General features: G+C 44.5%; 1 protein-coding gene across 3 annotated transcripts in view; it reads left to right on the top strand.

The window, feature by feature from the left end:
• Positions 1 to 21792, top strand: part of rab5b (RAB5B, member RAS oncogene family) — a 149380-nt gene that overhangs the window by 39950 nt on the left and 87638 nt on the right. For 2 of the 3 annotated variants that reach the window (XM_072479342.1, XM_072479350.1), the window contains exon 2: positions 4867 to 5047. The exons of the other annotated variant lie outside the window; for it this stretch is intronic. The gene's annotated coding sequence lies outside the window, so the exon portion shown is untranslated. The remainder of the gene's footprint in view (positions 1 to 4866; positions 5048 to 21792) is intronic. 3 annotated transcript variants of the gene reach the window in all.

Raw genomic sequence — 21792 nt, 5'->3', positions numbered from 1 at the left:
CGCACCTAGATTATTCTTGTAATTGGACAAAATAGTAGTAGGTGAAATAGAATAGAAACAAATGCAGGATACTGCATATTACTGAAAAATAGTCATCTGGGTATCGTGGCAAAATGAAAGATGAAATTGAAAGGGATCTGTGGGTGATAGGCTGGGTACTTAATGCCAAATCGTTGGACCAAAACTCTAAAACAGAACCCCAAATTATTGCTAGATAGTCAGGTGTAATTTTAGAACAGTTTAATTCTTTGCTCTGATTGTACCTTGAATATTGTTTTCTGTTTTGATCATCAATTTGTAAAAGGAACATGCAGGTCCTGGAAACTATGCAGAGAAGAGCTAGGAAGCTAATCAGCTGAGCACTCTTTATAGTTTTCATGTAGAGTTTCCATCTTGTAAAAGTATACACGATATAGGGGCGGCACAGTGATTAGCACTGCTGCCTCACAGCGCCCGAGCCCGGATTTGATTTGGGCCTTAAATGACTGTGTGTGGAGTTTGCACGTTCTCCCCATGTCTACCTGGGTTTCCTCTGGGTGCTTCAATTTCCTCACTCAGTCCAAAGATGTCCAGTTTGGGTGGGTGCAGAGATATGGGGATAGGGTGGGGTAGTGGGTCTAGAATGGAGTGCTCTTTCGGAGGGTCAGTGCAGACTTGATGGGCTGAATAGTGTCCGTCTGCACTGCGTAGGAACTCTATGATGATATTAAATAGTACATGTAAAATTAATCCAGAGCAGCGCTTCACGGAAAACCAATAGGCAGACATAAATGAAATGGTTGAACAGCTAATTTAGGACTAAGAATGGGAGGAGCTTCTTCATGCACAGAGTGGCCGTTCTTGGATTGGACTTTGGCCAGGATAGTGGAGGTAGAAACCTCAGATCCATTCAAGTTAAAGGGGGTGATAGGTAACAAATGGTGTTATCCCCTAAAACAAAAACAATAGGGTCTTTATTTTTTTCGGCGCGATGACTTGTGGGGGCTTTGTAACTGAACCTGACTGATTTTACCTAATGTTTACGAATATACATTTCTTCACCGGGTCATTATTGGATAATGATCAAGACCGAGGATTTTATTTGTTCCCCGGCACCTCCCCAACCAATGATTGTCCTTTTTAAATCAAAGGTAAATGTTTTGACACGCAAAAATATTTCCTATTGAAAATCATAGTGGTGAGTTGTCCCCAGTGGATTTGAATCACTGGTGTGATACTGAGTCACACAAACCAGGAACGTTCCAGTTTCAACCAGTCTAATGGAGACTGGCTCGGCCAGAGTCACCACTTCTTAATTTCAATCTAACAGCCATTGTCAAGAAGTGTACATTTAAAAAAATAAATTTAGAGTACCCAATTCATTTTTTCCAATTAAGGGGCAATTTAGCGTGGCCAATCCACCTAACCTGCACATCTTTGGGTTGTGGGGGCGAAACCCATGCAAACACAGGGAGAATGTGCAAACTCCACACGGATGGTGACCCAGAGCCGGGATCGAACCTGGGACCTCGGCGCCGTGAGGCAGCAGGCCGAACCCACTGCGCCACCGTGCTGCTCGTCAAGAAGTGTACATGTGTGACGGTTGGGCGTGTAGCAGGAATATGCTAACAACCTATGAACAATATCCCAAATTGGTAGTTTAAGAAGTGGTGAGAAACATTATAATCCAAAAATAGAATAAACAGAATTTACCCTCCAAAGGCGCAGACTTGTTTGTGATCATGTCCTGTGATGCTCGCAGCTCCTGCACGGTCTATGGGACCCTTGCAAATGGTTAACTCAACATAAACCAAGGACAAAGCCAGAAATTCTAATCCACATGGCTCAGTGCAGCAAGGCATAGCGTATGGCAAACAGTTTGGGAAGCTGCCTTGTTTTTGTTTTTATTCCTCACTGTATGCATGCTACCAGCTGCGTTTCAGAAGGCAAGCTGCTCTCAGGCTTCAGCTGCTTTTGGTATGGATTTTAAAATATAAAACACATCTAAGTTTGCTAATGTTAAAATGATCGATGACATTGTAAGCAATGTAAACTGAAATAGAATTGCAAATAGATACTGATAGATTAAGTGGATAGCCAAAACTGGAGTAAACTGATTTCAATACAGGCACATGGAAGGTCTTCCACTCTGAACCTAAAAAGGATAGAGCTAGGAACTTTCTAAATGGTGAAAAGCTAGAAACAATGGAGGTTGTTGCGATCCTTGCCCAGGTTGTGGGTAGATCTGGTTAGGGACCAATAATGTTTTGTTTAAAGAGGACAACGTTTGAGATTCATGATGCTTAAACTTTCTTTTTTTTCCAATTAAGGGGCAATTTAGCCAATCCACCCAGCCTGCACATTTTTGGATTGTGGGGTGAGACCCACGAAAACAGGGGAGAATGTGCAAACTTCACATGGGACAGAGACCCGAGGACGGGATCAAACCTGGGTCCTTGGTGGCGTGAGGAGCAGTGCGCTAACCACTGCATACATCAGGCAGACTAAAGTTCAGAAAAGACACAATGTTAACACAGCTGATTTCAGAGAACATATTTCAGAGAACATATTTCGGGGAACACACCAGGCAGACTAAAGTTCAGAAAAGCCACAATGTTAACACAGCTGATTTCAGAGAACATATTTCGGAGAACATATTTCGGGGAACATATTTCGGGGAACATATTTCGGGGAACATATTTCGGGGAACATATTTCGGGGAACATATTTCGGGGAACATATTTCGGGGAACATATTTCGGGGAACATATTTCGGGGAGCATATTCCGGGGAACATATTGAGTGTGAGCAGAATCGCTTTCAGAGAATGGTAGGCTGAACACCCTCCATTCTGTGCTGTTGGAGTCTACTTTTGATTTTCAATTGACTTCCTGAAATGGTGATGGAAGCAGATTTAATCATTATCATTTGTTTTCAAGTCCTCCTATGACTGGGTGGCACAGTGGTTAGCAATGCTTCTTCACGGCGCTGAGGACCCGGGTTCGATCCCGGCCTCGGGTCACTGTGGTGTGGAGTTTGCACATTCTCCCCTTGTCTGCGTGGGTCTCACTCCCACAACCCAAAGATGTGCAGGTAGGTGAATTGGTCATGCTACATTGCTCCTTCATTGGGAAAGAAAAATAATTGGGCATTTTAAATTTATTTTTAAAAAGTCCCTCTATGTCCTCGCCCCTCATTATTTCTGTAACCTATGGCCTGCACATATCCAATTCTGGTCCTCTTGTGCAACCCCAATTTAAATAACTGCACCATTAGTGGCTGTGTCTCAGCTGCCAAGGCCCTAATCGTTGGAGTTTCCTTCCAAAATCTCATGCCCCTAACTCACTTTCCTCCTTTAAGACACTCCTCAGATCTACCTAATATCTCCTTAAATGACTCGGTGCCAGATTTTGTTTGGCATTTCTGTGGAGCACCTCGAAGCTTTACAATGAAAAAGGTGGCTTAAAAATCTAAGTTAATAATGCCATGAGGCAATGCTAAACTTGAATCCATTAAGTGAATAAAATGCAAGCCAAAATGTATATTCATAAAAGTAACAGATATCTGGCATTTTTAATTCAAAACTTTGCATTTCTTGGGACTTTCAGGTCCTTGAAATCTCCCATTGGTGCTATCAGCTAACAAATTACTTCAAAATTGTGGTTACTGTTCTGTAGACAAACATTTTATGGACAGCAAGATCCTGCAAACGACAGATGGGATATAGGAGGAGGTAAACTAACTTTTCTCACCCTTCTTGACCCATCTGCAGCCTTTGGCAGAGTTGATCACACCATCCTCCTCCATTCCATTTCCACTATCATCCGTTGCCTGGCTCCATTCTCACCTAGCCAAAAGACTACCTACAATGGGTGCAATCCCCTGAGGTAGAGAATTCCAAAGATTCCCAACCCTCTGAGTGAAGACGTTTCTTTTCATCCCAGTCTTCAATGATTGTTCTCTTTGTCCTGAGACTGTGCCCTCATGTTCTTGCTTTCCCTGCCAGGGAAAAGAACCTCTGTGCCTACTCCTTTCAGGCACCTTCAGAACTGTGTATGTTTCAATGAGATCACCTCTCACTCTTCTAAATTCCAGTAAGTTTGGCCCAGTTACATCATAGGACAACCCTTTCCTCCCAGGAACCAATCTAGTGATCCTTTGTTGTCCCATGTCTCATTCATATATATCCTTTTTTTATTTTTATAAATTGAGAGTACCAAATTCATTTTTTCCAATTAAGGGGCAATTTAGCGTGGCCAATCCACCTACCCTGTACATCTTTGGGTTGTGGGGGTGAAACCCAAGCAAACACGGGGAGAATGTGCAAACTGCACATCGACGGTGAACCAGGGTCAGGTCGAACCTGGGACTCGGCGCCATGAAGCAGCAATGCTAACCACTGCGCTATTGTGCTGCCCCATATATATCCTTCCTTAAATATGGAGATGAAAACTGCAACCGTTGCCATAGATGTGGTCTCATTGATGCCCTATACATTTGTAACACAAGTTCCTTTTCCTTGTATTGCAGTCCCAGGCTGATTGAAGCTTACGAGCAAAAACATAAGAAATGCGGAAAAAAAATTCTCGCCAGCTGTTTCAAAAATTAACTATAGATTTAGTTTTTTGAAAATTACGAAAAAATAGAAAAGCCAAAGATTAGAATAATCTTGTCACTTAAGCTGGAAGCAGCTGCAGACAATCTAAGGGTATTGTTGTTTGACCAGAAATGTGACAACTTGAAAACCTTTGGCGAATGAGTGGACTACTTTGTGGTGATTGAATGGATAGCCTAATTGCTTTCTTTAGTTGATTGGATAATAATTATTATGCTTTTAATTTAACTTTTTGCGGCAAATCCCATCCCCACTGTATCTTTACCTGCCTAGGACCTAAGTAAAGAATAGTTGAGACCTGAGGCGCAAATGGAGAGCCCTTGCCACTGTATGCCAGCTTACTGGAACGTACTGCGCACCACCATGTGACTCTCCAAAGACTGATTGAATGCAGATGCTATCAAACTGAGACTCAGGATATAAACCAACAGACAATTTATTCAACATAGAACAGGTAAATGAATGGCATTTAATATAAAATGGTGATTGCTGTAAATGTTGCTACTTTTCACAGTTCACTGTATAAAAATAATAAAACCAATTCACCTGAGCTATGTTTCAACATACATTTTTACCTTAAACTCATGACGTAGCACTGACGTAGTCAATTCTAGCTACCTTTTCAGCTGGTTACACACTGGATCATCCTGTAAGATAAAATCAATCTTTTCAGGAATTCTCTCCCTAAACTGTTCACTTCTCTACCTCTTTCACCATATTTAAGTCGCTCCTTAAAACCTACCTCTTTGGCCAAGCTTTTGATAACCTAGCATTTCTTTTTGTGGCTTGGTATCAAATTTTGTTAACATGCCTGTGAAAGTGCCTTGGGACAATCTACGAATAAAACCAGATTGTTTTGAAAGTGTACTTAAACAAAATTCTTTCACAAAATCTGCATTTCCCTTACTTTTATCAGATGAGTAGTTATTCTTTGTTGGATAGAGTAAAACCCATGCAACGCAATGGCTGAAACTTCAATCTAAATTAGTATATTAAAACCAACTTTATTTCAGCAGGAACTAATCTGATAAATATCGCCGAGTCGGTACCAATTCAGATATCTATCTGGGTTTGATTCCCACATACAGTGGTAGCCACCAGATTGAGCATATTGAGGATTTCTAGGACTATACATGTTTTACTTGCTCTCCGGTGATCTGACTGAAATGTAAATGTTTATTTTCCAAAAATATAGTTGGCAATAACTGAATTTTAGTCCTCTGCATGTATTGTAACTAAGAATTTGAATCAACTATCTAATACAGAACACAACATTTTGTCTCAAAGACACTCTTAGGGTTGTGGATGCACACCAGGCTAAGAACCAGAAAATGTGCCACAGATTAAAAACACATGGCATGATGGCATAGACCACAAGTTCTTCAATTGTAACAAAATGGGATATAGTATAAGTGATTGCAGATCAAAGTGTGCAGTTCTATGCCAAATGGAAAAATAAATACAATAATAAATGTATGACTGCAAAGTGCACAGTGTTAACTGAACGATGTTCCTTTTTTGTCCGTTCTGAGTTAAAAATGGACTACTGAAGGATTGTGCAATACTAATTGTACTTTTAATGTTAGGGACATGACAAATCAATTCTTGGGGATTTAGCCTGGTCTTACTCCATTGTTTAAGCTCTGACTAACTGCTAGTTATAGTCAAGGATAATTTGAACACGGTATCTATATACTCCTCGCATTAAAGGTTCTGCTGGAGAATTACTTGAATGACGGGAGCATGATTAATTTAGTTAAGGAGTAGAAAGCATTAATAGTAACTGAAAGTCAGGTATGGGCTATGGTCTGAAATTGCAGTAATACATTTCAATAATTTTATACATGCAAGCCAATATTAAAATACCAGATGGACCAACTTAAAACTGAACTTCAGATTCTAATTTGCAAAATTCCCTGAGAAAATAGAACTTCAAGTGACCGTGGGCTGCTTTTAATTATGTGATAATTTTATTTCCGGCCAAAACGAACAAAAAATCTTGCATTTATATAGCGTCTTTCACAACATTAGAATGCTCCAAAGTACTTTATAATCTATATAGCAATCATAAAAAGACATGCAATGTAAGCACTGCTTCACCTAGGCAGCTGACTAACATATAAAACACAATTGCTCTCATCATCCTTCTCCAACACCTCTCTTTGGTCCTTCAACTGGAACTATCTTTGACTACTTCTATTGATATCTATCCAATTGTAGCTGGAGAATCATCTGCCGTGGCTACTGCTCCTGCTACCACATCATTACCTTGCAGTGTCCCAAGGATCTGTCCTTGTCCCCTCCTATTTCTCATCTTTATGCTACCCCTCGCAACAATTCCAAAGCAAAGTTAGATGGCCAACTCTATCTGACTCACCATCTTCTCAGTCTCTGTGACTGCCTTTTAATTTATCCTGCCTTTTGACATCTCCTCCTGAAGGAGCAAACAATTCCTGTAATTAAATATTGGGAAGACCAAAATCCTTGACATCTCTCTCTCAAACTCCATCCTTTAGCCACTGACTCCATCCCTTTTGCTGGTCACATTCAGAGGATAAACCAGACTATTTGCCACCTTGGCATTCTGTTTGACAATGAGGTGAACTCCAACCACATATGAATAATGTACCAGCAGTTCTGAGAAACACACGTTTTAGTGAGGAACCGAAGGAAATTAGTATTACAAGAGAAATGGTTTTGGGAAATTAAAGGGATTGAAGGTGGATAAATCTACAGGGCCTGCTAATCTTTATCCCAGAGTACCTACCTGCGACCCAAGACCCCCAAAACGGCGGATACCCTCCTCGCGCACCGCAAGGTATTCCCGTATTCGCTGAACGCCGGGACCCAACCAGATCGCAATCCATGTCCCCCTAGCAACCCCAAGACCGCAACCAGTGCCCGAGACCCTGCAGACACGGCCACCTACCTTTCACAAAGTCAGACTTCTCTTATCAAATTCTGGGACCATCCAGCCGCAGCCGCCGACCGAGGAAGCGGGGGCAAAGCGGCGGTCTGCAGGTGAGACTGAAGCAACACGGTTTCAAGACTCCCCTCCCCAGCATACTCCAGGCAAACGTTCAAGCGATCGAAAACATCTGGATGAACTTAACGCCAGACTTACCCCTCAGATGGAAGTAAAAGACTGCTGTGTGCTCTGTTTCAGAGACATGGCTGAACCCCCACCTCACCGGACTGTGCCATACAACCTGAAGGCTTCTCAATTCATTGGGCGGACCACACCGCGTCATCAGGCAAAGGAAAGGGTGGAGAGATTTGCCTCCTCATCAACTCATCCTGGTGCTTGGATGTGGCGACCCTCGCGACCTACTGCTCCCCGGACCTTGAATACCTGACCGTGAAGTGCCGGCCATACTATCTTCCACGTGAGTTCACTTCAACCATTATCACAGCGGTCTACATCCCACTCCAGGCAGGAATGAAGAAGGCACAGAAAGAACTGTACACAGTTATAAACAACAACGAAACAGTAGCATGAAGGTCTTGTTCATCGTGGCCGGGGACTTCAATAAGGCCAACCTCAAGAGTGCCCCGCTAATCACGTTCATATGTTTTGGTCCTGTCCAAAGCTAGAGGATTACTGGAAGGAGGTTTTTAGCGTAATTTCTAAAGTGGTGCACGTGAAACTGGACCCGGACCCCCGGGAGGCCATATTTGAGGTGTTGGAGCAGCCAGGGTTGGAAACGGGCGTGGAGGCAGATGTTGTAGCTTCGCCTCGTTGATCGCCTGAAGGTGGATCCTGCTAGGTTGGAGAGCAACCTCTCCACCCCGTGCCCTGGCGTGGCGGGGGACCTGTTGGAATTCTTGACTCTTGAGAAGGTTAAGTTTGAACTGAGGGGCAGGATGGAGGGGTTCCACAATTCATGGGCATTATTCATTATGCACTTTCAAGAACTGGATAACATCGAACATTAGTTGGGGCGGGTGGGTGGGAGGGTTGGGGGGAGGGGGGCGGTGTGTGTTAATGATGACTATGGGTGATCCCTAATTCCTTTTTGTCATTTGTTTGTGTGAACATGCGGGCTAATGTTTGGGGTTTGGTGGGAGGATGGGATCGTTGTTATTGATATGGGGATTGACATATTTGTTACTGATTATTGTTTATTGTTGCTGGGTGTAAATTTGGGAGAAAATGTGAAAAAGGAGGAGAGTAAAAAATATTTTTTTTAAAATGTACTAAATGATCTGTTGAGCTGCTCGCAGAAAAATACTTTTCACTGTACCTCAGTACATGTGACAATAAACAAATCCAAACCAATCTAACCTGAGGAAGTAGCCCTAGAAATAGTAGATCCATTGGCAGTCATTTTCCAAAACTCTTTGGACTCTGAAATGTTTCCTTCAAAAAGGAAGGTAGAGAGGGAACTGGGAACTATAGACCAGTGACCCTAACGTCAGTAGTAGGGAAATTTCAAGAGTCCATTATCAAGGATTTCATACCACAGCATTGGGAAAGCAGTGGTATAATCAGACAAAGTCAGCATGGATTTACGAAAGGGAAATCACCCGCGGCAAATTACTGGAATTGTTTGAATATGTAACTACTGGAGTTGACCAGGGGTACCCAGTAGGATGTGGTTTATTTAGACTTTCAGAAGGCTTTCGACAAGGTCACACATGGCAATTATTGTGTAAAGTTAAAGTGTGTGGAATTGTGGGTAGTGTCTTGAGCTGGATAGAAAGCTGGTTAGCTGGGTCTTTTTCCGATTGGCAGGCAGTGGACTCGTGGGGGACCGCAGGGATCTGTGCTAGGACCCCAGCTGTTCACATTATATATTAATGATTTAGATGAGGGAACTAAATGTACTATCTCCAAATTTGCAGATGATACAGGGGGGGGGGGGGGGGGGGGGGTTGTGTGTGAACTGAGAGGAAGATGCAGAGATGCTTCAAGCGGGCTTTGGACAGGCTGAGTGAGTGGGCATATACCTGGCAGATGCAAAATAATGTGGATAAATGTGAGGTATCCACTTGGTTGAAAAAATAGGAAGGAAGATTATTATTTGAATGGGTGTAAATTGAGAGAGGCAGAAATCATAAATAATACAATTTTTACCTCTAAACCTGATTATTCCAATGCTCTCCTGGTTGGGGGTACAGGCTTTCTTTTTATTTCAAAAAATAATAAATTTAGAGTACCCAATTCTCTTTTTTTTCCAATTGAGGGGGAATTTAGCGTGGCCAATTCACCTACCCTGCACATCATTTTGGGGTTATGGGGTGAGATCCATGCAGACACGGGGAGAATATGCAAACTCCACACGGACAGTGACCTGGGGTCAGGATTGAACCGGGTCCTCGCCGCCGTGAGGTTGCAGTGCTAACTATTGCAGCCCGTGGAGGCACCGGCTTTCAATCTCCATAAGCTAGAACTGGACCAAAACCTTGCTTTATTAGTGTCACAAGTAGGCTTATGTTAACACTGCAATGAAGTTACTGTGAAAATCCCCGAGTCACCACACCGGCGCCTGTTCGGGTACACGGAGGGAAAATTCAGGATGTCCAATTCACCTAAGAAGCACGTCATTCGGGACTTGTGGGAGGAAACTGGAGCATCCGGAGGAAACCCACGCGGACACAGGGAGAACGAGCAGACTCTGCACAAACGGTGACACGAGCAGGGAATCAAACTCGGGTCCATGATGCTGTGAAGCAACAGTGCTAACCACTGTACTATTGTGCCACCCATCATCGGGTTCTGCTCAAACATCACACCTCTGCTGATTAAACCTACGTTAGGTCCCGACCCGGCAATGTGTTGATTTTAAAATTCTTGCCCTTGATTGCTCCTCAAATTCTAGCCTCTTGTGTTTCCCTGCTCTTAATCACTCCAGCCTTCGGCTGCCTGAGCTCTAGAATTTCTTCCTTAAACATCACTGCCACTGTACCTCTCTCAGCTGCTTTATGAAGATCCTCAGTTCCTACCTCTTTGATCAAGTGTTTATATCATCTGGCCTAAAACCCTGATATGGATTTGGATCAAATTATATCTGGAAGGTTTTACTATATTATAAGCACTATTTAAGTGCACGTTGTGCTAAATTCACCCAAATTCCCCAGACTATTGGCTAAGTATTTTATTTCTTATTGTTGAGATGGCATCCGACCCGTAGTCCGACATTACTTAGGAGGGATTATTTTAAGACCGTTTCTTTTCAAGTATTTCCTATTGTACTTTTAAAAGTTAAAAGTAATATTAATTTGCTTAAAATTGGGCGTGGCTCAGAGGCGTAGTGGTTAGCACTGCTGCCTCACGGCGCCGAGGTCCCAGGTTCGATCCCGGCTCTGGGTCACTGTCCATGTGGAGTTTGCACATTCTCCCTGTGTTTGCGTGGGTTTTGCCCCACAACCCAAAGATGTGCAGGCTAGGTGGATTGGCCATGCTAAATTGGCAAAAATGAATTGGGTACTCTAAATTTATTTTAAAAAATAATGTGCTTAAAATGGAAAGATCTACTTGATCAGTACTGATGTACTTGAAACTTCAGCTGGATTGCTGTGTCAACAGAATCAACTCGTGATTGGTTTGTGCGTGCGTGTGTGTTTTAAATTGGCTTGTTTCAATTTCTCCATGGAAAGCTAAAGGTAAGCAGTTTTATGAACTAGGACTGTAAACTTACATGTATCTACCCTATATAAGCCCTTTATTAGTGTGTATAAGCAATATATGTGTAAGCATCTAATAGTGCAGGCGCTCCTTTTAAACACAAAATTACAACCGGATTTGTTTTCAGGAAGCCATGTAACATTTTTGCAGATTTCTAAGTAACAGAAATGGTACCGTGTTAGCTACAGAACGATTGCCTGATAGAGCGAGAACATTGTGAGGAGTGGATGGATACAGCACACTTTAATTGTTTGAAATAAACACTGCTGTTCAGAATAACATTCTGACCATAGAACTTGCTGTTGCAGTGCCCCATGAGTGTTGAAGTAATCTATAAATAAATCATGTGCAATGTAAACGGAATCGTTTGCAGAATGTGCAAAATGCTGCTAGTTCAGAATGTTGTGAATAAATTGAAAAATATTTCTCTTAAGAAACCTATGTCACCGAGGCTGATTCATATCTTTTAATTAGATCACAAGTATGAGTAGACTTTTGGATAGGAAATGAAAAATGAAATGAAAATCGCTTATTGTCACGAGTAGGCTTCAATGAAGTTACTGTGAAAAGCCCCTAGTCGCCACATTCCGGCACCTGTTCGGGGAGGCTGGTATGGGAATTGAACCGTGCTGCTGGCCTGCCTTGAAGTTATACAAAAACATATTTAGAAACCATTTCAATCCAAGTTTGAGCCATTTTTGTTCCAACTGATATTAGCATGATATCAGTTTTCTATTTCTGAATTGCAAGTAAATTCCAAATCAAATTTCACCAATTGGAGGGAATGTTTTACTTTTTATTATTGTTTGTTCATTGTATTTGCTATATGGTCAAGGTCATTTCTGTCCATCCCAAATTACCCTAGGAAGGTGAGGGCTGTGGAGCATCAACTTTAACTGCATTGGTGATTGTAGTGATCAACTCCCACCATGGTTGATTTCTCGAATTCTGGCCCAACAATTACAGAAGTCCAATTTAGATGATATGTGACTCACCGGGAAATTCAGAGCTTCTGCTGTTTCCATGACATTGCTGCTCTTGTTCTTCATAGTGTTAAAGGTTGCAGCCCAATGTAAATGTAACATTGGTGGGTTTCTGCTATGTCCTGTAGATTGGGTGTGTCAAGTGATACCCTGGGACTTGCCCAAACTCAGCAAAAGTTTTAGTATTGATCCCTCCTTGAGAAAATTCACAGTTGATAATTCTTACTTTGAATAACATGGCATTCTTTCCCAAACGAAAACATATATCTGCAGAACAAAAAAAATCGAACTGACTTTCGGGTGCGGCGATGACCAGCTGAGTCGCACGTTTCGGCAGCTCCCGGTGGAAGGAACTTTTGGGCTCTTAATAAGAGCCCCAACGGCAATTTTAACGGCTAAAAGTACTGTGCGGTGAACCAGAAGGGAATCCCCCCTGGATATGGATGAAAAAAGGAGAGGAAGGTGGCCGGATTGCGGTGGATCCTTTAGAGCAGCGGCAAGGAAGGCAAGCAAAAACCAAGATGGCGTCGGAAGGTGGCAGTTTAATATGGGGCCCTGAACAACACGAGTTTTTGAAACGCTGCGTGGAAGAACTCAAAAAGGAAATGAAGAAGGAGCTGTTGGCCCCGATATTACAGGCGATCGAAGGGCTAAAAGATGAGCAAAAGACCCAGGAGCGGGAGCTTCGGGTCATGAAGGCAAAGGCTGCCGAGAATGAGGACGACATACAGGGCCTGGTGGTGAAGACGGAGATGCACGAGGCACACCATAAACGATGTGTGGAAAGGCTGGAGGCGCTGGAGAACAACGCGAGGAGGAACAACCTAAGGATTCTTGGTCTTCCTGAAGGTGCGGAGGGAGCGGACGTCGGGGCATATGTGGGCACGATGCTGCACTCGTTAATGGGAGCGGAGGCCCCGGCGGGTCCGCTGGAGGTGGAGGGAGCATACCGAGTGATGGCGCGAGGACCGAGAGCAAGAGAAATTCCCAGAGCCATAGTGGTGAGATTCCTCCGTTTTAAGGATAGAGAGATGGTCCTTAGATGGGCAAAGAAAACTCGGAGCAGTAAGTGGGAGAACGCGGTGATCCGCGTATACCAAGACTGGAGTGCGGAGGTGGCGAGAAGGAGGGCGAGCTTTAATCGGGCCAAGGCGGTGCTTCACAAAAAGAAGATAAAATTCGGAATGCTGCAACCGGCAAGACTGTGGGTCACATATCAAGGGAGGCACCACTACTTTGAGACGGCGGATGAGGCGTGGACTTTTATCGTGGAAGAAAAATTGGAATGAGCGGGTTATTAAAAAAAAAAAAGAACGTTTGAAACAAAGTGGTGGGGCGAGTATGGGGGGCGAAGAGGGGGGTAAAAAGGGGGGAAAGAGGAGTTTTATGTTATTAATCCTGCGATGTGGTAACTTTTCTCTGTTCCACAGGAGGTGGTGGGGGGAGGAAAGGAGGTGGAGGAGATGGGGCGTTGGCCATTGGGGGCGGGGCCAAGGGGGAAGCGCGGGCTCGGTTCCCGCGCTATGATAATCATGGCGGGAATAGGGAAGCAGGAAGGAGGGGGCGTCGCACGGTGCGAGCCGAGGTCGGCCAGAGTTTGCTGACTTCTGGGTGCAACATGGGGGGTGTAACTACGCTAGTGGGGGATCTAGCGGGGGGGGGGTGAGAGGGGGGAATTATTGGGCTGCTGCTGCTGGGGAGAGGGGGGAGCTGGCATGGGGTGGGATGGGCGGGGGGGCACCGCCTGGGGGGGACACAGCTGCGTGGGAACCGGGTGAGGAGCTGGAAAAAGGGGATGGCTAATCGACAAGGGGGGGGGGGGGTAAAAAGCCCCCCAACCCGGCTGATCACGTGGAACGTGAGGGGGCTGAACGGGCCGATAAAGAGGGCACGGTTACTCGCACACCTTAAGAAACTTAAGGCAGACGTGGTTATGTTACAGGAAACGCACTTGAAACTGATAGACCAGGTGAGACTACGCAAAGGTTGGGTGGGGCAGGTATTCCATTCGGGGCTAGATGCGAAAAACAGGGGGGTGGCTATATTAGTGGGGAAGCGGGTAATGTTTGAGGCAAAGACTATAGTGGCGGATAGGGGGGCAGATACGTGATGGTGAGTGGCAAACTACAGGGAGGGACGGTGGTTTTGGTAAACGTATATGCCCCGAACTGGGATGATGCCAATTTTATGAGGCGTATGCTAGGACGCATCCCGGACCTAGAGGTGGGAAAGTTGGTAATGGGGGGAGATTTCAATACGGTGTTGGAACCAGGGCTGGACAGGTCGAGGTCCAGGACTGGAAGGAGGCCGGCAGCAGCCAAGGTGCTTAAAGATTTTATGGAGCAGATGAGAGGAGTAGACCCGTGGAGATTTAGCAGACCTAGGAGTAAGGAGTTTTTGTTTTTCTCCTATGTCCACAAAGTCTATTCGCGAACAGACTTTTTTGTTTTGGGAAGGGCGTTGATCCCGAAGGTGAGGGGAACGGAGTATACGGCTATAGCCATTTCGGATCACGCTCCACATTGGGTGGACTTGGAGATAGGGGAGGAAACAGAAGGGCGCCCACCCTGGAGAATGGACATGGGACTAATGGCAGATGAGGGGGGGTGTCTAAGGGTGAGGGGGTGCATTGAAAAGTACTTGGAACTCAATGATAATGGGGAGGTCCAGGTGGGAGTGGTCTGGGAGGCGCTGAAGGCAGTGGTTAGAGGGGAGCTGATATCAATAAGGGCACATAAAGGAAAGCAGGAGAGTAAGGAACGGGAGCGGTTGCTGCAAGAACTTCTGAGGGTGGACAGGCAATATGCGGAGGCACCGGAGGAGGGACTGTACAGGGAAAGGTAAAGGCTACACGTAGAATTTGACTTGCTGACAACGGGTACTGCAGAGGCACAGTGGAGGAAGGCACAGGGTGTACAGTACGAATATGGGGAGAAGGCGAGCAGGTTGCTGGCCCACCAATTGAGGAACAGGGGAGCAGCGAGGGAAATAGGGGGAGTGAGGGATGAGGAAGGCGAGATGGAGCGGGGAGCGGAGAGAGTGAATGGAGTGTTCAAGGCATTTTATAAAAAATTATACGAAGCTCAACCCCCGGATGGGAGGGAGAGAATGATGGGCTTTCTGGACCGGCTGGAATTTCCCAAGGTGGAGGAGCAGGAAAGGGTGGGACTGGGAGCACAGATTGAAATAGAGGAAGTAGTGAAAGGAATTAGGAGCATGCAGGCGGGGAAGGCTCCGGGACCGGATGGATTCCCAGTTGAATTTTACAGGAAATATGTGGACTTGCTCGCCCCGCTATTGATGAGGACCTTTAATGAGGCAAAGGAAAGGGGACAGCTGCCCCCGACTATGTCTGAGGCAACGATATCGCTTCTCCTAAAGAAGGAAAAGGACCCTCTGCAATGCGGGTCCTATAGACCTATTTCCCTCCTAAATGTAGACGCTAAGATTCTGGCCAAGGTAATGGCAATGAGGATAGAGGATTGTGTCCCGAGGGTGGTCCATGAGGACCAAACTGGGTTTGTGAAGGTGAGACAGCTGAATACGAATATACGGAGGCTGCTAAGGGTAATGATGATGCCCCCACCAGAGGGGGAAGCAGAGATAGTGGTGGCGATGGATGCCGAGAAAGCATTTGATAGAGTGGAGTGGGATTATCTGTGGGAGGTGCTGAGGAGATTTGGTTTTGGAGATGAGTATGTTGGATGGGTGCAGCTGTTGTATAGGGCCCCAGTGGCGAGTGTGGTCACGAATGGACGGGGATCTGCATACTTTCGGCTCCATAGAGGGACAAGGCAGGGATGCCCTCTGTCCCCATTATTGTTTGCACTGGCGATTGAGCCCCTGGCAATAGCATTGAGGGGTTCCAAGAAGTGGAGGGGAGTACTTAGAGGAGGAGAAGAACACCGGGTATCTCTGTATGCGGATGATTTGTTGTTATATGTAGCGGACCCGGCGGAGGGGATGCCAGAGATAATGCGGACACTTCTGGAGTTTGGAGAATTCTCAGGATATAAACTGAACATGGGGAAAAGTGAGTTGTTTGTGGTGCATCCAGGGGAGCAGAGCAGAGAAATAGAGGACTTTCCGCTGAGGAAGGTAACAAGGGACTTTCGTTACTTGGGGATCCAGATAGCCAAGAATTGGGGTACATTGCATAGGTTAAATTTAACGCGATTGGTGGAACAAATGGAGGAGGACTTCAAGAGATGGGACATGGTATCCCTGTCACTGGCAGGGAGGGTGCAGGCAGTTAAAATGGTAGTCCTCCCGAGATTCCTCTTTGTGTTTCAGTGCCTCCCGGTGGTGATCACGAAGGCTTTTTTCAAAAGGATCGAAAAGCGTATTATGAGTTTTGTGTGGGCCGGGAAGACCCCGAGAGTGAGGAAGGGATTCTTACAGCGTAGTAGGGATAGGGGGGGGGCTGGCACTACCGAGCCTAAGTGAGTACTACTGGGCCGCCAATATCTCAATGGTGAGTAAGTGGATGGGAGAAGAGGAGGGAGCGGCGTGGAAGAGATTGGAGAGGGCGTCCTGTAGGGGGACTAGCCTACAAGCTATGGTGACGGCCCCATTGCCGTTCTCACCGAAGAAATACACCACAAGCCCGGTGGTGGTGGCGACTTTGAAAATTTGGGGACAGTGGAGACGGCATAGGGGAAAGACGGGAGCCTTGGTGGGGTCCCCGATAAGAAATAACCATAGGTTTGCTCCGGGGAGAATGGATGGGGGATTTGGAATATGGCAAAGAGCAGGAGTAACGCAACTGAAAGATCTGTTTGTGGATGGGAAGTTCGCAAGTCTGGGAGCGCTGACCGAGAAATATGGGTTGCCCCAAGGGAATGCATTCCGGTATATGCAACTGAGGGCTTTTGCGAGGCAACAGGTGAGGGAATTCCCGCAGCTCCCAACGCATGAGGTGCAGGACAGAGTGATCTCAAAGACATGGGTGGGGGACGGTAAGGTGTCATATATATAGGGAAATGAGGGACGAGGGGGAGATTATGGTAGATGAGCTGAAAGGGAAATGGGAAGAAGAGCTGGGGGAGGAGATTGAGGAGGGGCTGTGGGCGGATGCCCTAAGTAGGGTAAACTCATCGTCCTCGTGTGCCAGGCTAAGCCTGATTCAATTTAAGGTGTTACACAGGGCGCATATGACTGGAGCACGGCTCAGTAAATTTTTTGGGGTAGAGGATAGGTGTGCGAGATGCTCGAGAAGCCCAGCGAATCACACCCACATGTTCTGGTCATGTCCGGCACTACAGGGGTTCTGGGTGGGGGTGACAAAGGTGCTTTCGAAAGTAGTGGGGGTCCAGGCCGAACCAAGCTGGGGGTGGCTATATTTGGTGTTGCACAAGAGCCGGGAGTGCAGGAGGCGAGAGAGGCCGATGTTTTGGCCTTTGCGTCCCTAGTAGCCCGGCGCAGGATACTGTTGATGTGGAAGGAAGCCAAGCCCCCGGGGGTGGAGACCTGGATAAATGACATGGCAGGGTTTATAAAGCTGGAACGGATTAAGTTCGTCCTAAGGGGATCGGCTCAAGGGTTCACCAGGCGGTGGCAACCGTTCGTCGAATACCTCACAGAAAGATAGAGGGAATGGAAAAGAAGAAGGCAGCAGCAGCAGCCCGGGGGGGGGGGGGGGGGGAGGAACCAGAAGGACTCTCAGGGTTGTTAATATATATGTATAATATGTATAGGTCGTTGCTATAAATAATTGTATATTGGACTGTTAAATCATATTTTTGGAGAGTGTTTATCTGAGACAAGGCAGTTGCCATTTAGTTTTAGTTTTTGTTATATATTATTTATTCTTTGTTTATAAAACAGGTCATTGTTATTTATACTGTTATATTATTGTGTAAAGGATACACAATGTACTGTGATAGTTGACCAAAAATTTTCAATAAAATATTTTTTTTTAAAAATCGAACTGACTTGGGGTCAACAATTGTTATTCCAGTAAAACATTTAATACTTCTGTAAGCTAAAGTCAAATAAAGGCCAGATCTTGCTGAAAAAAGTAACAGCTTCTAAACTGCACACATTATTATCAATGTGAAAATCATCCAGTGACTTATGGTGATAAAAATATACCCTGTGAATTTTGTATCGCTACAAGTTACTGACTGATTTGTATTGCTCCACCATTGAGTTTGCAAAGACAGCAGCTTACCCTTAATATTTATGAAGTTGCTGGATTTAGCCATTAATTACCCATGAAACTTGCAATAGGAAGTTTTATCTAGTAATAATGTGTAAATATTCTTTTTTAACAATGTAATCAACCTCCTTTGAGCAGAAAATGAACAATTAAATGTGTGAACTCTCATTCCTTCAAGTTGTGAATTGTTGATTTTTCAATATGTTAATTTAAAAAAATCCTATTCCCTGTTCTCTCTCCTCCCTCTGTACTTGGTTCACATTGATTTCAATCACTTGAAATCCCCTCCTTCTCAGCCCTTCCTGTCTATATCTCAATAATAAACCTCATTGGATATATAGATTAACTGCTTGGCCTATCAAGGTCAGAAACATCCTGTTGCTCTTGCTGTGCTGTTATCAGCTTGCACACCCAGCAGCTTTGTGGCCAAAACATTCATGCTGAAGAAACAAGCCTAACTAACCGGACATGCAGGAGCTGACCAGCTCCAGCAAATTTTGGGCCGATGATTCATATACAATGTAATTATGCAGCAAATTAACTTGAAAGCAGAAAAAGGGCATTTGTTCCACCTGTTCTTGTTTGAATTGTGATTTGTATATTCAGTTTCTCCTTTTCTAAAATGCTGATAAATATTCCCCTGTGCTTGCATACTGAATGCTTGCTAAACTTCAACAGGAAATTGTGGAATGTCATATTGTGCATTTTTGCAGAAGAGCTGGTTACGTCAGTGCTAATGTTAGACTTGTTGGGACACAAGGGTAAGCATGTGAAGCTCATTACAGTTGGGCTATTCTTGGTGCAATTGGCAAATTCTCTATGCGAGAGGAGCTTTTTTTCTGTTCAACATCAGGGCATTAGTTGAGATGATGAATAAGTGATTCTGGTCAAAAACAGAAAATACTGGACAATCTCTGCAGATCTGACATCTGTGGAGAGAAAAGGGAGCTAACGTTTCGAGTCTGGATGACTCTTTGTCAAAGTGATTCTGGTCATCTCCTTGATCTCCACCAGTGCTGCCACACAAAGCATTGGAAGTAAATCCTGCATTCTTTATTTCTTCTCCCTTGTTCAGGTAAGATTGATGTCTGGCAAAGCCAAATGGATTGGCAGGTGAGGCGTAGGTTTTTAATCAGACCACTCAATCAATGCTTAAGTGCAATCCAGCTATTACTAAGCTAGTAACTGACAGGAAGCTTTGGGAAAAAATAATAAGCCTAGAAGTGAAATTCATAGAATTATAGAATCTACAGTGCAGAAGGAGGCCATTCAGCCCATTGAGTCTGCACCAGCCGTTGGAAAGCCCACACCTCCACCCTATCCTTGTAACCCAGTAACCCACCTAACCCTTTTGGACACAATTTCACATGCCCAATTCACCTAACCTGCACATCTTTGGACCGTGGGAGGAAACCGGAGCACCCGGAGGAAACCCACGCAGACACGGGGCGAACATGCAGACTCCACATAGATCGTGACCCAAGCCGGGAATCAAACCTGGGACCCTGGAGCTGTGAAGCGACTGTGCTAACCACTGTGCTACTGTGCCGCCCCGGTGGATTTGATAATCTAGTGCCTTATTCGACAAATCAGATTTGAAATTTAATATGAATGTTCATGAATTGGCGTTTAAATGTAAAATTCCTTTTACACATACAGGATGTGTCTGGTGACTGGACAACCTGTTTACAATGTTTGTACCAAAACTTGACTTGGACAGAATGAATCTATGCTAATTTGTACAATGATATTTTGAAACAAAAAATCTCCATTTGGTCTATGCTGGATCCATCCTGGAGGTGCTTGATTCTGATGTGTGCAAAACATGGACAATTATTTGATTCTCCTACCATGGGGCGAATGGTGGAGGGTTGGTGGGAAATCACTCCTAAAAAGAAAATGTATACCAGATGGAGGTGGCTCACTGCAGTGTGTGCAATTTCTCTGGTTTTGAGGATCATATGACTTTGGCAACTATCCAACTATATGTACAAAAGTAATTTAGGACAGCATAGTGTAAATGTTTGCAATTCATTCTTGGCAGCAATTTGTACTGGATGTATTAAATTTGAATAGTCCACCATCTTTTTTTGGTTCAAATCAAATTATAAGTAATCACAGAATTGTTAACAGTGCAGGAGGAGGCTATTTGGTCTATCATGTCTGCAGCAGCTCTCCAAATGAGCATTATGACTGAGCGCCATTCTCCAGTCTTTTTTCTATACTCCTGCACATTGTTTCTATTCAAGTAATCATCCATTAACCTCTTGAATTCCTCGTTTGAACCTGCCTCCACCATATTCCCAAGCAGTGCATTCCAGACCCAAACCACCCGTGTGAAAAGGTTTCCCATCACATCACATGTGCTTCTTTTGAAAAGCACTTTAAATCTGTATTCCCCTTGTTCTTGATCTTTTTACGGACAGGAACAATTTCTCCCATCTACTCTGTCCCCTCTCCCTTATGATTTTGAACTATTCTATCAAATCTCAGAAAAAAATCATGCTGTTATTTCCTTGTATCACGTACTTTGTTTTTGAGATATTTGTGGTTGTTCCTTCAACTAAATTAATTTGTGACTAGGTTTTTGAAATATATGTAGCAGCTATACTTGGGTTTAATTATGATATTGTACTCATTAATTTTTGTTAAACTGAGTGAAAGATTTGCAAGACCCAGTGGTAGGGTGAATTGGCTTTTTAGACTACTTCAGTTGAAGGCCAAACTAAAGGTTTTACGGCAAATTTTTTGTTTAATGATGAAAGCAGTATGTATTACAGTAGTTTAAAAATGTATCACGTTATAGGTTTCATTTACATTGCAGCTATAACTTCTGTTTAACACAAATTCACTTCACTTCACTTCACACCAGTGCTAAGAAGTTACAATGGTTGGGATTCTCCGGCTGCGTTCGTCCGGCGACCGGAGAAACCTGCCCAAGGTCAATGGATTTTTCCATTCTACGCGGCTCGCCCTTGGCGTTCTTGCGGCGGGTGGGGCGGGAAAATCCAGTCCAATGTAAATCCAGAGACATGTCCTAACTTGACTTTGGATTCCCAGAAATAATAATAATCTTTATTAGTGTCACAAGTAGTTTTACAGTAACTGCAGTGTTAATGTGAAAATCCCCCAGTCGCCACACTACGGGGCGACTGAGGGAGAATTCAGAATGTCCAAATCACCTAATAAGTACGTCTTTCGGGATTTGTGCGAGGAAACCGGAGCACCCGGAGGAAACCCATGCAGACATGGGAAGAATGTGCAGACTTCGCACAAAACGTGACCCAAGCCAAGAATCGAAGCCTAGTCCTAGGCGCTGTGAAGCGTCAGTGCTAACCACTGTGCAACCCTACAACTTTAACATCGATGTGAAGTAAAAGTACTTGCACTGATGCTACAATTGTGATATAATTACAACCTTGAGGAGG

Source organism: Scyliorhinus torazame, chromosome 2, assembly GCF_047496885.1.
Source record: "Scyliorhinus torazame isolate Kashiwa2021f chromosome 2, sScyTor2.1, whole genome shotgun sequence".
In the NCBI taxonomy this organism is placed as follows: domain Eukaryota; kingdom Metazoa; phylum Chordata; class Chondrichthyes; order Carcharhiniformes; family Scyliorhinidae; genus Scyliorhinus; species Scyliorhinus torazame.
The sequence above is the reverse complement of the archived record's forward strand: the minus strand, read 5'-3'. Positions and strand labels throughout refer to the sequence as shown.